This window comes from Typopeltis vanoorti, chromosome 3, assembly GCF_054136105.1.
Source record: "Typopeltis vanoorti isolate ZY-2024b chromosome 3, IOZ_Tvanoo_1.0, whole genome shotgun sequence".
Lineage (NCBI taxonomy): Eukaryota > Metazoa > Arthropoda > Arachnida > Uropygi > Thelyphonidae > Typopeltis > Typopeltis vanoorti.
In genome coordinates this window covers 65,341,524-65,353,401 of record NC_143551.1, presented here as the reverse complement: position 1 = coordinate 65,353,401, position 11,878 = coordinate 65,341,524, and positions in this window count along the sequence as shown.

The window sequence follows — 11,878 nt, the reverse complement described above, 5'->3', positions numbered from 1 at the left end:
CTGCAAAGTATACCCTATTTGATCACAAAAGAAACGAAGAAATTATGAAAGAATTAAACCAAGAACCAGTAATTGAAAAAATTAAAAAATATAAACATAAATGGATGGAACACGTTCAAAGAATGAAAACAGAAGGATTACCAAAACAAGCCTTAAAGTACAAGCCATTAGGAAAAAGAAAACCAGGACGTCCTCTTAAACGATTCAACAGGCCACGCTAGGCCTAAATCCTTGATTTGCATGATGATGATGATGATGATGTTAACAATATACTCGTCTTCCTGTATTTCCTTCAATGTGATATCTCATCGGTATTAACGATTACAGCGTAGAAAGTTTATCTTTCATATATATGCAAGCAAAATAAACGTTGTATAATTTGACCTGCTTAAAAAAAAAAAATCTGCCAGTCTCATAAAATATTTATTCTAAGAAGATTTTTTTTTTTCTGAAATACTCGAGATGTATTTTACATTTAATTTTGTGGAGAGGAATAAGCGAGATCCAACTCTGCAAGCGACAAAGCAATGACATAATGTACACACTGCGGGTATTGATATGCATATTCATAATATACGGTAGATAATGTGTTTACTTTTAGATTATTGAGTCATGCTTTCAGATTATTTGACTTGAAGTTAACGAGAATAGAATTATTATCTTACTGTAATAAACAGAGGATTTCATGATGCCGAGTGCTCATACTTTTTTGCGAAATGCATCTAATATAACGAACAGAGAGAGAAGAGAGAGAGAGAGAGAATAAGGTGGTTGTTGGAGAAGCTTCTAAGAACATTTATCGCCAAATACTAAGGCAGGAATTGAATTCAAGTTCCACACTACCAGATGATAAGGAATCTGTTGTGACATCATTTTATTTTTTTCAGGGGGGGGGGGGTATTTGACTGTTTAGGATATTGCCTGCACTACTAAAGTCACCAATATAAATTTGTTACTTCGATTAGTTGCGTGTTTTAGTTCCTCTGTTTCACCCATTTTTGCTTTTTTAATCTATTCCCATTTCTGAATTAAATGTCATATCATTTTTGTTGTTGTTGTTGTTGTTTTATGATATACACATGATAAGGTGGATACACAACAGTTATTTTTTATTTTATTTTTTCCTACTGCAATAGTCTACCTACAATATGGGAACCCCCAAGTCTAATCAAAGGAGGAGTGATTCTCCTTTTGATTAGAAAGAACTGGGTGCGAATCTCGTCTATGGCTCGAAATAACCTTTATAAGGGCTATTCAGCTGAATGTGAGTTAGCTGGGTCGTGTATTGAGTGTCAGAAGTTTTATTATTTCAGTTATTATCAAGTTATTATTTAGATATTCAGGGTTGAGGATGATTTCCCTAGATTCTACGATTTTTCTCTCCATTTCATCACGGCAACGAAAAATGTTGGTAGATCTGTCCCAGCGGACTGTATGACTTGGGTTATCATCATTAGGATCAACCGAGAAAAGGATATTGCTTGATAAGGCACTGGCTCGGTTAAGTCATTCAACTCTATTTTTACAATATGTATTTCAACCGAGTCAATGAATCTCCATATATATGTATATATATATATATATATATATATATATATATATATATTAAAGGCAAGGGGCCACTACCCAGACTGGTTTCGACCTTTATTGAGGTCTCATCAGTGGGAGCCAGGCTAAGAAATACTAAGTAATAGAGAGCTAATAAATATTTTACCAACACAAGTTAACACGTTCATTGTCAATCACGCGATATCGCGCGATGCGAGTTCTCACCAAACGGCCGATCACGCGTTATTGCAAGGACGTCGCTAGCTAAATAAAAAAATATAAAAAAAATTTGGCCACCACACGAAATTCCAATTTTCAGCTTGGCAATGAACCATATCGCGCGATCACGCGATGCGAGTTCTCACCAAACGGCCGATCACGTGTTATCGCGTGGACATCGCTAACTAAATAAAAATAAATAAAAGAAATTTGGCCACCACACGAAATTCCAATTTTCAGCTTGGCAATGAAAGTGTTAAACAACACAAACTAGCTTCCACTGATGAGACCTCAATAAAGGTCGAAACCGTTCTGGGTAGTAGCCCCTTGTCTTTAATACATAGTCATACATCTCCTCCAGGAGATGTGTTTTGTATTAAGGGTAAATATTAAGACTAGTGATCAGAGCTTATTCTACTTTTACCACGAGTTGCCTTGGACTTGCACTACGTGCAGGGTCAGCTAGACTTGCAACACTTGCAGGCACAAACTTGACTGACTTGTCTGTTTGCTTACTTGGGAAATGGAGTAAAAAAACCAGGTTTATATTCAAAATAACTTGGTATCTTTAACATATTATTTAAAATTATACCCAAGGTAAAAACCTTTCTACATCTATCTCTCATCCTGAGATTTTTATTTAATAAGGTCAAAGCACCTTATGGTAACTTGTGTTGGTAAAATATTTATAAGCTCTGTATTACTTAAAACTTAGTATTTCTTAGCCTGGCTCCCACTGATGAGACCTCAATGAAGGTCGAAACCAGTCTGGGTAGTGGCCCCTTGCCTTTAATGCATAGCATCATACATCTCCTCCAGGAGATGTGCTTTGAAAATAGTGATCAGAGCTTATTCTACTTATTATATAATATATATAGCTTATTAGATAATATATATATATTTTTTTTATTTTTTTTTTTATTTTTATTTATTTTTTAAACAGATTTAATGACTTAAAAAACCGAGATAACTTATAAAGATTTTAATGAGAATAATACAACTAGTTTCGGCTTATAGCAGCCTTCCTCAGGTATTCATAAATCTAAAGAATAGTAATAAACATTGAAGTATCTAAAAAAAACTGGAAATTACAGGCAAAAATTGCCACACGTAATTGATACATAAAAAAACGTTGTATTTTTTTCAAGTTGTTCTAACAGGCGTGCCATTGTTTATTTGCAAGTGTGCGTGCAGGCTCACGTGAACGCCAATATTGAATAACTGCAGCATGGCTATCTGGGATGTTATAACTCAAATTGTTGTTTAAGTGGACAGGGTTCAGCAGGATTTCCCTTGATTCTACAATTTTTCTCTCAAACTCATCATCACAGCGAAAAATATTTTGTGATCTATCCCAGCAAACGGAGTGGCTTTGTTGATCATCATTAGGATTATTTGAAAAAAGAACATGACTGGATAACGCAGTTGCATGAGATCTTTTGTAAGCGATGTCTCTCTTATGTTCTTCTATACGTTGTTCAATAGATTTGTTAGTTTGTCCAAAAATAAGGGATATTGCAATCGCACCATAATTTATATACACTTGATATTTTAGGTTGTGATGAGTAGGCTTTGGATGACTGATTAGAGAACGAATTTTAGGAAGTGTGGTGAAGAACGTCCTGATATTATATTTTTTAAGGATTTTAGCTAATTTTTTAGAGGCTGTGCTAATGTATGGAATGGAGATGCTACCTTTAAAATTAATAGTTTCCGTTGTGCACTGCCTAGGAGGATCCAGAAGAAATTTCTTTTTCAAAGTATCCATTTTGTTTAAGGATAAGAGTGAGGTGATTTATTTCTTTTTGTAGTTCATCTGGTTCATTCAAGAGAGAGCGTGCTCTGTGTCCTAAGGTAGATATAGTTCCAAGTTTTTGTGGTGGAAAATGATGAGAAAGATTATGCAGATATCTATTGGTATGAGTAGGTTTTTTGTATATAGAGATTTTTAATCTTTCAGAGCATCGTGTAAGCATGACATCAAGGAAAAGTAAGGAGTTATTTTCTAGATCAGCAGTAAATTTTATATTAGGATGTTGGATGTTTAGATGGAGAAAATATATTCATCATCTAAACATCCAACATCCTTTCACTGTGAAGAAGCCTTTGATGATTGTTTGGAGATTTGCTAGGAAATGTTCTCATCCGAAATCTTCGAAAGATAATAACGAACTCAATTCTTTCAGTTGGAAAAATTTGATCTAGTTTAGGATTCAAGCAGTATTTATAAGGGCTTTTAAAAAAAGTGAATTAGCCAGCCTCATAAGGAGGTACAGAATTATGTTTCTGGAATTTTTTTTTTCTCTCCCAAAATTGATAATACGGAAAAAGAACAATTAAAACACACACTATATTATCTTCATGGCCTTAAGCAACCCTTTGGTTATTCAGTGAATGTACAATTAAAATATTGTTAATGATAGGAACTCGTGCAGCTTAGTGGAAATGCCGTTTGCACCATAGCGATAGGCCACCCAAAGAAAGATGCAGGTTCAATTCTAATCACCGAATAGAGGAACTTTTTCTGTCTTTCTTCGACCGATTCCAGAATTAGTTATCTCTCTCACGAGCCAGCGGATTTTTTTTGTCTTGGAAAATTGAGTTTTTCGTTCCATAAACTCAAGAAAATCGACCGTATATCCCACTGTTTTAGATTGTTTGGTATGAGTAAATATAGTGTTAGGATCAGGGACCGCAAGTTGATGACACTTGTGAGCCTTCTCTTCACTGGATTCTGTTTATAATCAGAGATATCTTGGGCCAGCTATTTCTGATTGGCTACTGGTGGATATTGAACCTCCCCCTTAGTCTCTAAAAATTAGATAGGGCTAAAACGGCCTCACCTAATCCTCTCTATAGGAGAAAAAAGACGTCAGAGGATATTTACATAATGTTCCAGATGCATCAGATTGCTGAAGGATGCATTTGATTTATGATTGCACTCATGTTTAAACTTACCCTCTGACCTTGCTGTTTAATTTAAGCCTCAGTAGTGGAAAGATGCAATGAAGTGGAAAGAGTGAAAAATATTTCCATTACATAAAAGAGACTCCAAGACAGAAGAAGTAAATTATAGGCCAACCAGCATTTCAGGAGTAGGGAGTAAGGTATTAGAGTAATCGGTGAAAGAGAATTCAGGACTGAGTGGATAGGAATATGTTACTCTATAAAGGACAACATACTTTTGTGAAGAGTATGTCTTGCCTTAGTAATTGTTACTTTTTATAATAAAGTGACAGTGGAGTTAGATAAGGGAATTGGCTACTCAGCGATATTTTTAGATTTGAAAAGCATTGGACAAGATTCCATATTGAAATTTATTGCATCAATTTGAGCAAATAGGGATGGATACGAATCTGGTGATTTGGATTAGACCAGGGGTCTCAAACTCAAATGCAGCAAAGGGCTAGTCAATTAGATGTATATCAGATGGGGGCCGTATTAAAGAAGAGAGAATACGAGGGGGTATCACCAGTGGAAGTCGTGTAAGAGTGTGGTTAGTAAAGGTGTTAGGACTAGATTTTTTCGTTGGAGGATGGTGGAGTGGAATCGGTTGCAGAGGTAATTATGAGCAGTTAGTCTTTTAATGAGTTTAAGAAGAAGTAAGATAGGTGTTGTGTGAAAAATAGCTAGTGTGTGAATATAAGGCCTCCCATGATGAGTCTTCTGACTGCGGCGATACCTGAATAATAATAATAATAATAATAATAATAATAATAATAATAATAATAATAATAGTGTTGAACTGAAAAGTCCATTTCCCAAAAAAAGTTTAGGAAGTCCATTTCCTGGTTGATTTCTGTGTTCCACCTTGAATACTCGTGATTTTTTTCCTATGACAATATCAAGCTGATTATTATATTTTGCTGGGCAATCAGGACTTGGCATCAATAACATATTCAGTTAAGAAAAATTTATTTTTTCTTCCTTTGATAATTTTGTTTTATTTTAAGAAAGTAAGCTTGATAATCTTGCAAACTTGTCCTTTTATGACCTCATAATAATCTCTTTTTTTGTGACGATGCATCTCCAAATGTTAGTAATGTCTTTCTTCCACCACATCATCTAACATGCTCATTATATTGAAATCCCTCTATATTAAATATAAGAAAAAATATTCAAAATGCATTTCTTATTATCTGAGTGGACAGTTTCCTCCCAGGTGAAAGTGGAACACCAGCAGTCAAAATGAAATTTCTTAAAGCAGTTAAGAAGGATGTGAAAGAACGGATAGTATATGAAATGATGAATTGGAAAGAGCAAACACAAAAATAAAAGAGCGAAGACTACCAAAGAAAAATAATTAGATAGAAACTTGAACGGAAGAGCGATCTTGAAGGTATAGTTTGCCAAAACAGCCTTATAGCCTAGATCTCGAAAAAGAAGAAGAGTGTTTTATAAAGAAAACTCTCTCTCTCTCTCTCTCTCTCTCTGTTTCATCTATAGTGACAGAACTTAAATCTTTCCAGCTGCCGCTTATTTGGATGAAATTCATGTTGTCTAAGCTTTATTTTTATTTTATTTTATTTTAACTTTTCGTTATGGAAATTAAATGATGTTTTGCTCGATACCTGCAGAAATCTGAATTGCGATTTTAATGTGAATTCCACACATGAAAAATGCCACCTAATAATACATTAGCACCATGGATAGACTAAAGTCAGATAATCTGGAAACCTAGCTCCAAAGAAACGAAATGTTCAAGCCATTTAAAGACTTCTAATAAGTAGTCTGGTTGTCTTACAAAGGACAAGGAAATTGATCTATTACCTAAAGCGATTCACAGGCATCTTTACCGCGATAGCGGGATTTGAACCCTCAGCTTTCTAGCCTAGCTGGAGAGCGGATATGCTATACAATTGCCAAACATTCACACGTGTGAAGCGAGGCCAACTGAAATGAACAATCACATATTGCAAAAATATTTTAAATACTACAATTTACATAAAATTATTTTAAGATTGTGATGTTTTAATAATAAGGAACGCGCATTTTATTTAAAAAGAAAATCAGCTAACGCCTCTTTTTTATTCCCATATAGGAAGTAGGCGAGGCGTTTTATTCCCTATCTAACTTTTAGAGACTGAGTAAGCAGTTCAATCTCCACTGGTAGCCAATCAAGGCTACCACTAATTAAGCGGCACGCAATAAAGAGACGGCTCAACAAGTATCGCCATCTCGTGGTTCCTAACCCTAATACAATAATATATACAATAATGCAATAATACTGTAATAGTGTGGGTTCTACGGTCGATTTTCGTGAGTTTACGGGAAGAAAAACCCCAGTCTCCGGGAGAAAAAACCTGCTTATCCGTGCCAGAGATCGACTAACTCGGGAACAGGTCGAAAAAAAGCTTAGAAAAATTTTCTCTAGTCGCCGACTAGATTTCGTGTGGAGTTTGCACACCATGGCCAAGCGCCGTAGTCTGCAAATGTCACATCCACTGAGCCACACAAGCTTCTGCATAGGCGCATTTACGGGAGTATCCCCAATATAGAAAGTAAAGAATAAAAAATGTTCTACCTCAATACACATGTCTTCTGAAAAATATATATATAAATATAAATAAAATCTTCTGAAAAAAGAATAAATATAAATAAAATAATAAATAAATCCGCCAACGACTTCTATTCACCAAAACGAGTAGCCGATTTGCCTTTTTAACATCCAGTTTACTTAATTACTTATATATCTTCCGCTTATTCAGTACTAAATTCTCTTCATCCATTTTGTCGCTATTTCATCAACGTGAAATACCCTTATGAACTGGGATCCCACATGGCATACACAATAAAACTATTTGACTTGATCAAAAAAAGCTAACAAACTGGCCAGAAAAATTTTAAAAATCTCTAAAATATCCTAGGAAAAACAGAATCATATGTGAATAATAGCTTAAATTTTATTGAAAAAGGAAAAATATATATAAATATAGACCTTTGAGGCATCTTAGCAAGTTTAGATGTAATCAGTCTTTTCATCAATATACTTAGGAATGACACAATGGATCTGCTTGTAAACTGTTTCATACCGAACACAGTAAGACTATGTGCGGGTGTGTCCGGACACAGAACAAGACTATTCAAAAACTGTATGGAAAATACTTTTTCATATTTTAGGACAAATACGGGAACAAAAAGAAGGGCTTGCATGAGTTCCTTCCTTTCTCCAGCCTTAGCAAACCTGTTGTTGGAAATCGAAGCGAATGCAATCAAAAACTATCAGAAGAAACCAAAAATTTGTTTGCTTTACATTGACGATATTTTCGTTATTTGGTGAGAAACAATGGATAAGTTAATTACTTTCAAAGATTATCTGAACAGCTTGAATTCCATTACAAAATTCACTCTTGAATTGGTATTTGGTAAAGATGTCCTTCATATTTTTGTCGAAATAAATGAAGAAGAAAAATTATTATCCTTTTTGGTATACAGAAATCCTACCACAATGGGAAAATTTGTAGATGCCGGTTCACATCTTCATCCGTTACAAAAGGTATTATTATTATTATTATTATTATATGGGCACCTCCACGGAGTCTGAAGACTCAATGTATCATACCTCTCCTTGAACTCATTAACAGACAAGGCACTCACAACTGACTCTGGCAACCCATTCCACTCATTCACAACTCTCCAAGCAAAAAATCTAGTCCTCACACTCCTATTAACCAAACTTTTATTCAACTTCCAGATGACCCCTTGTTCTGGTCCCTCTAGCCAAGAGCTGAAACATTTCCCTTGCATCTATCCTATAAAACCCTTTAAGCAACTTAAATGTTTCTATTATATCCCCTCTTTTTCTCCCGTCAACCAACTTTTGCAATCCACACACCTTCCATCTATCCGCATATGGAACATTCCACAGGCCACTCACCATCTTGGTCACTTGTGACCAAGGCGTGATTAAAACATTACGAGATAAACCATACAATATAACCAGTATGTCAATTAAAAGGAATTAAGAACTGTATTACCTGAGAGATAAACCTCCCACTCAATGGTTATGAACTCAAGACGATCAACAAAATTCTTAATACACCTTCTGCAGCTCCTTTACTTAAACAAGATTTTAAGAATGCAGTCACACTACCTTACATGAAGAATGTTACCAAGTGGCTACATTGCTCCGTGAGTAGAAACATCAAAGTGTTTTTTTTAACCTTTGCATAATTCACATTCCACATCTACCATAACTTCCACATCATCCAATGAAAAAATCCAGTTATTTATGCGATTCATTGCACTTGTTGCATTTTCCATATAGGTCAGACGAGAAGTTCGAGGAGATCCGTATCTCCATAAATCAGGTTTGCCGTCCGACATAACTACCACAGGGGCCATCAAGTAGTTTGGCAACAAACAAAATTGCTCTATATTGATAATAATTATTTTGATAATATTTATTGATAATAATTATTAATAATAATTATTTTGTTACAATGTAACAGAAATCAAGGCTTAATCTTACACCCAGGGCCGGAGGAAGCGGGCATGCGACATACGGGCGCCGCTACGAAGGGGATGCCGCCGCCGGGGAATCGTTCATAAGTTCATTTTTAAGAAACAAAATTTTTATCATGAAAACAAAAAAATCTTAGAATGATCGATATTAAAATAAATATTGACCAGATACACCGAAAAAATTTTTTAAAAATTGTATATTGCCACCTCTTCGATCAGCCGGCTGTTTACAATTTTGCAGCGAGAGCAGGCTAAACTTGCCTGCAGAATGTTGTGTCTGCTGCAGTCTATCTAAAATGAAATGGTGAACGGATTTTATGTGCAGAAACGAATTTTTCGTACAAAACATTTGTTGCTAGTTAACCAGTCATATCGTACGCATCTCAGTAGGCTACTGACGTGCAATAATAGCGCAGTGCGGACTATTATTTCGTCTCTGTGTCGTGTTGTGTAATAATTTCTTGTGGGTATAAAATAGAAATGGAATCAAATATTAAAAAGAAGTTATCCGGTGCACAAAATCGTAAGCGTCATGCTGCGAAAGAAGCAGATGTTAAGAAACAAAGGGGGCTCTTTAATAAATTTGTTAAAATATTAAAATATTCTGATGCAGATTGTAACCAACTCGATACATCAGAAATCAGAGTTGAAGAACCGTGTACATCATCCAGTTTGCATGAAAGTACTATTGCAACTATTGAAGAAGATAACAAGATGCATGATTTAAGTGAAAAATAGTTAGGAGAAGATTTAGTTGTAGTTGACCACGAAACTAACGCATTGTTAGTCTCTGTAAATTTAGAAGATCCAGGTGAATGGGGAAATATTAATGAAAAATTACGAGTTGTTTTAATTGAAATGGGGCCTGTTCAAAAGAAAAAAATAATATATCCCAGTGATACATAGGGTCATAAATTTGGCGAAACGTATTATAATTGAAAAATGGAAAACGGTGACCTCGTGCCAAGAACATGGCTCATTTATTCCGAAACTTTAAATTCTGTTTTTTGCTTTTGTTGCAAACCTTTCGCACCTAATGAATCAAGTAGTATTGTAGAAGGCTATAACGATTGGAGAAATGTAAGCACAACTCGGGTTTTTCATCCCGCATACATACAAATCGGCCCTTCAGAACACACGCAATTTACAGACAAAAATTACTAGTTGTGGTGGTGTTGGAGGTGGGCGGTAGATGGCGTTGATGGAGATGATTCGTAGTAGAGGTTAGGTGTAGGTGTCCTCCCGCGAAGAGTCTTCGGACTCCTTGGAGGTATCAGGAATAATAATAATAATAACTTTGCATATACATGAGACTAGTTTAACTCACATGAAAAATTTCTTAAAATGGAAGGAACTTGATAAAAATTTAAAAAACATTGATTGAGAGACTCAATGGAAAAGAAACATTGGACGAGTGTTTTAGAACGCTTGATTGAAATTATAAAATTCCTTGGTAGCCAAAATTTAACTTTTCCCGGATCATCTGATAAATTATATGAAAGGAATAACGCAATTTTTTAAAATTAGTCGAACTGTTTGCGAAGTTTGATCCCGTTATGGAAAATCATGTTGAAAGGACCCTACAACGAAACAATAGAGTACACTATTTGAGTAAAGACAGTCAAAATGAAATATTGGAAACTTTAAGTAATGCAATCAGGGATACAATTTTATTATCAATTCATAAATCTAAATATTATTCCATAATTTTAGACTGCACACTTGATGCAAGTAAAACAGAACAAATGACCAATATTATTCGGTTTTGTTTCCTGTGACAATGGAATTGTCAAGATCACGGAAAACGTTTTAGGTTTTGCAGATATATCAGATTCCACAGGACGTGATTTATGCGCAACAATAATGGAACAACTGGAAAAATGGAACATTCCCATTGAAGACATGCGAGGTCAAGGGTATGACAATGCAGCAAATATGAAAGGGAAAAAATATGGGCTCCAAAATTTGCTTTTAAACAAAAATCCTCGAGCCTTTTACGTGCCATGCGCTGCTCATACTCTAAATTTACTCATTAACGATTCAGCCAAAGTGAATGCAGATACAATTAGTTTCTTTGCAATTATTCAAGAAATATACAATTTCTTTTCATTCTCTTACAAACGTTGGGCGATCCTTTTAAAGTTCGTATAAAATTAACATTGAAACAGCCCTCAGAAACGCGAAGGAAATGTAAAATTAATGAAATCCGCCCTCTACGATATCAGTTAGATGAATTTTACGATGCACTTTTTGAAATTTTAAATAATGAAAATTTTAATAAAGAAATTCAGCATGAAGCACAAACATTATGTGCTAAAATAAAGGACTACAAATTTATTTGCTCTCTTATAACTGGGCATGATTTACTTAACAGAATAAACCCTGTGAGTAAAATGCTTGAAGACAAAAATATGAATATTACACTTGCTTTAGAATCTATCGAAAACTTAAAAATATTCTTAGAAGAGTATCGATAAGATACAAATTTTAAAGTTCTAAAAACGGCATAATAACCGAGTGAAGAGGTGGATGGAGAACAAGAATTTAAAAACTGGTACGGAAGTTCGACGACGAAAGAAGACACGACAATTTTACTACGAGCATCATGACGAAACGCCACAATCGCCAGAAGATAAATTTACAGTGA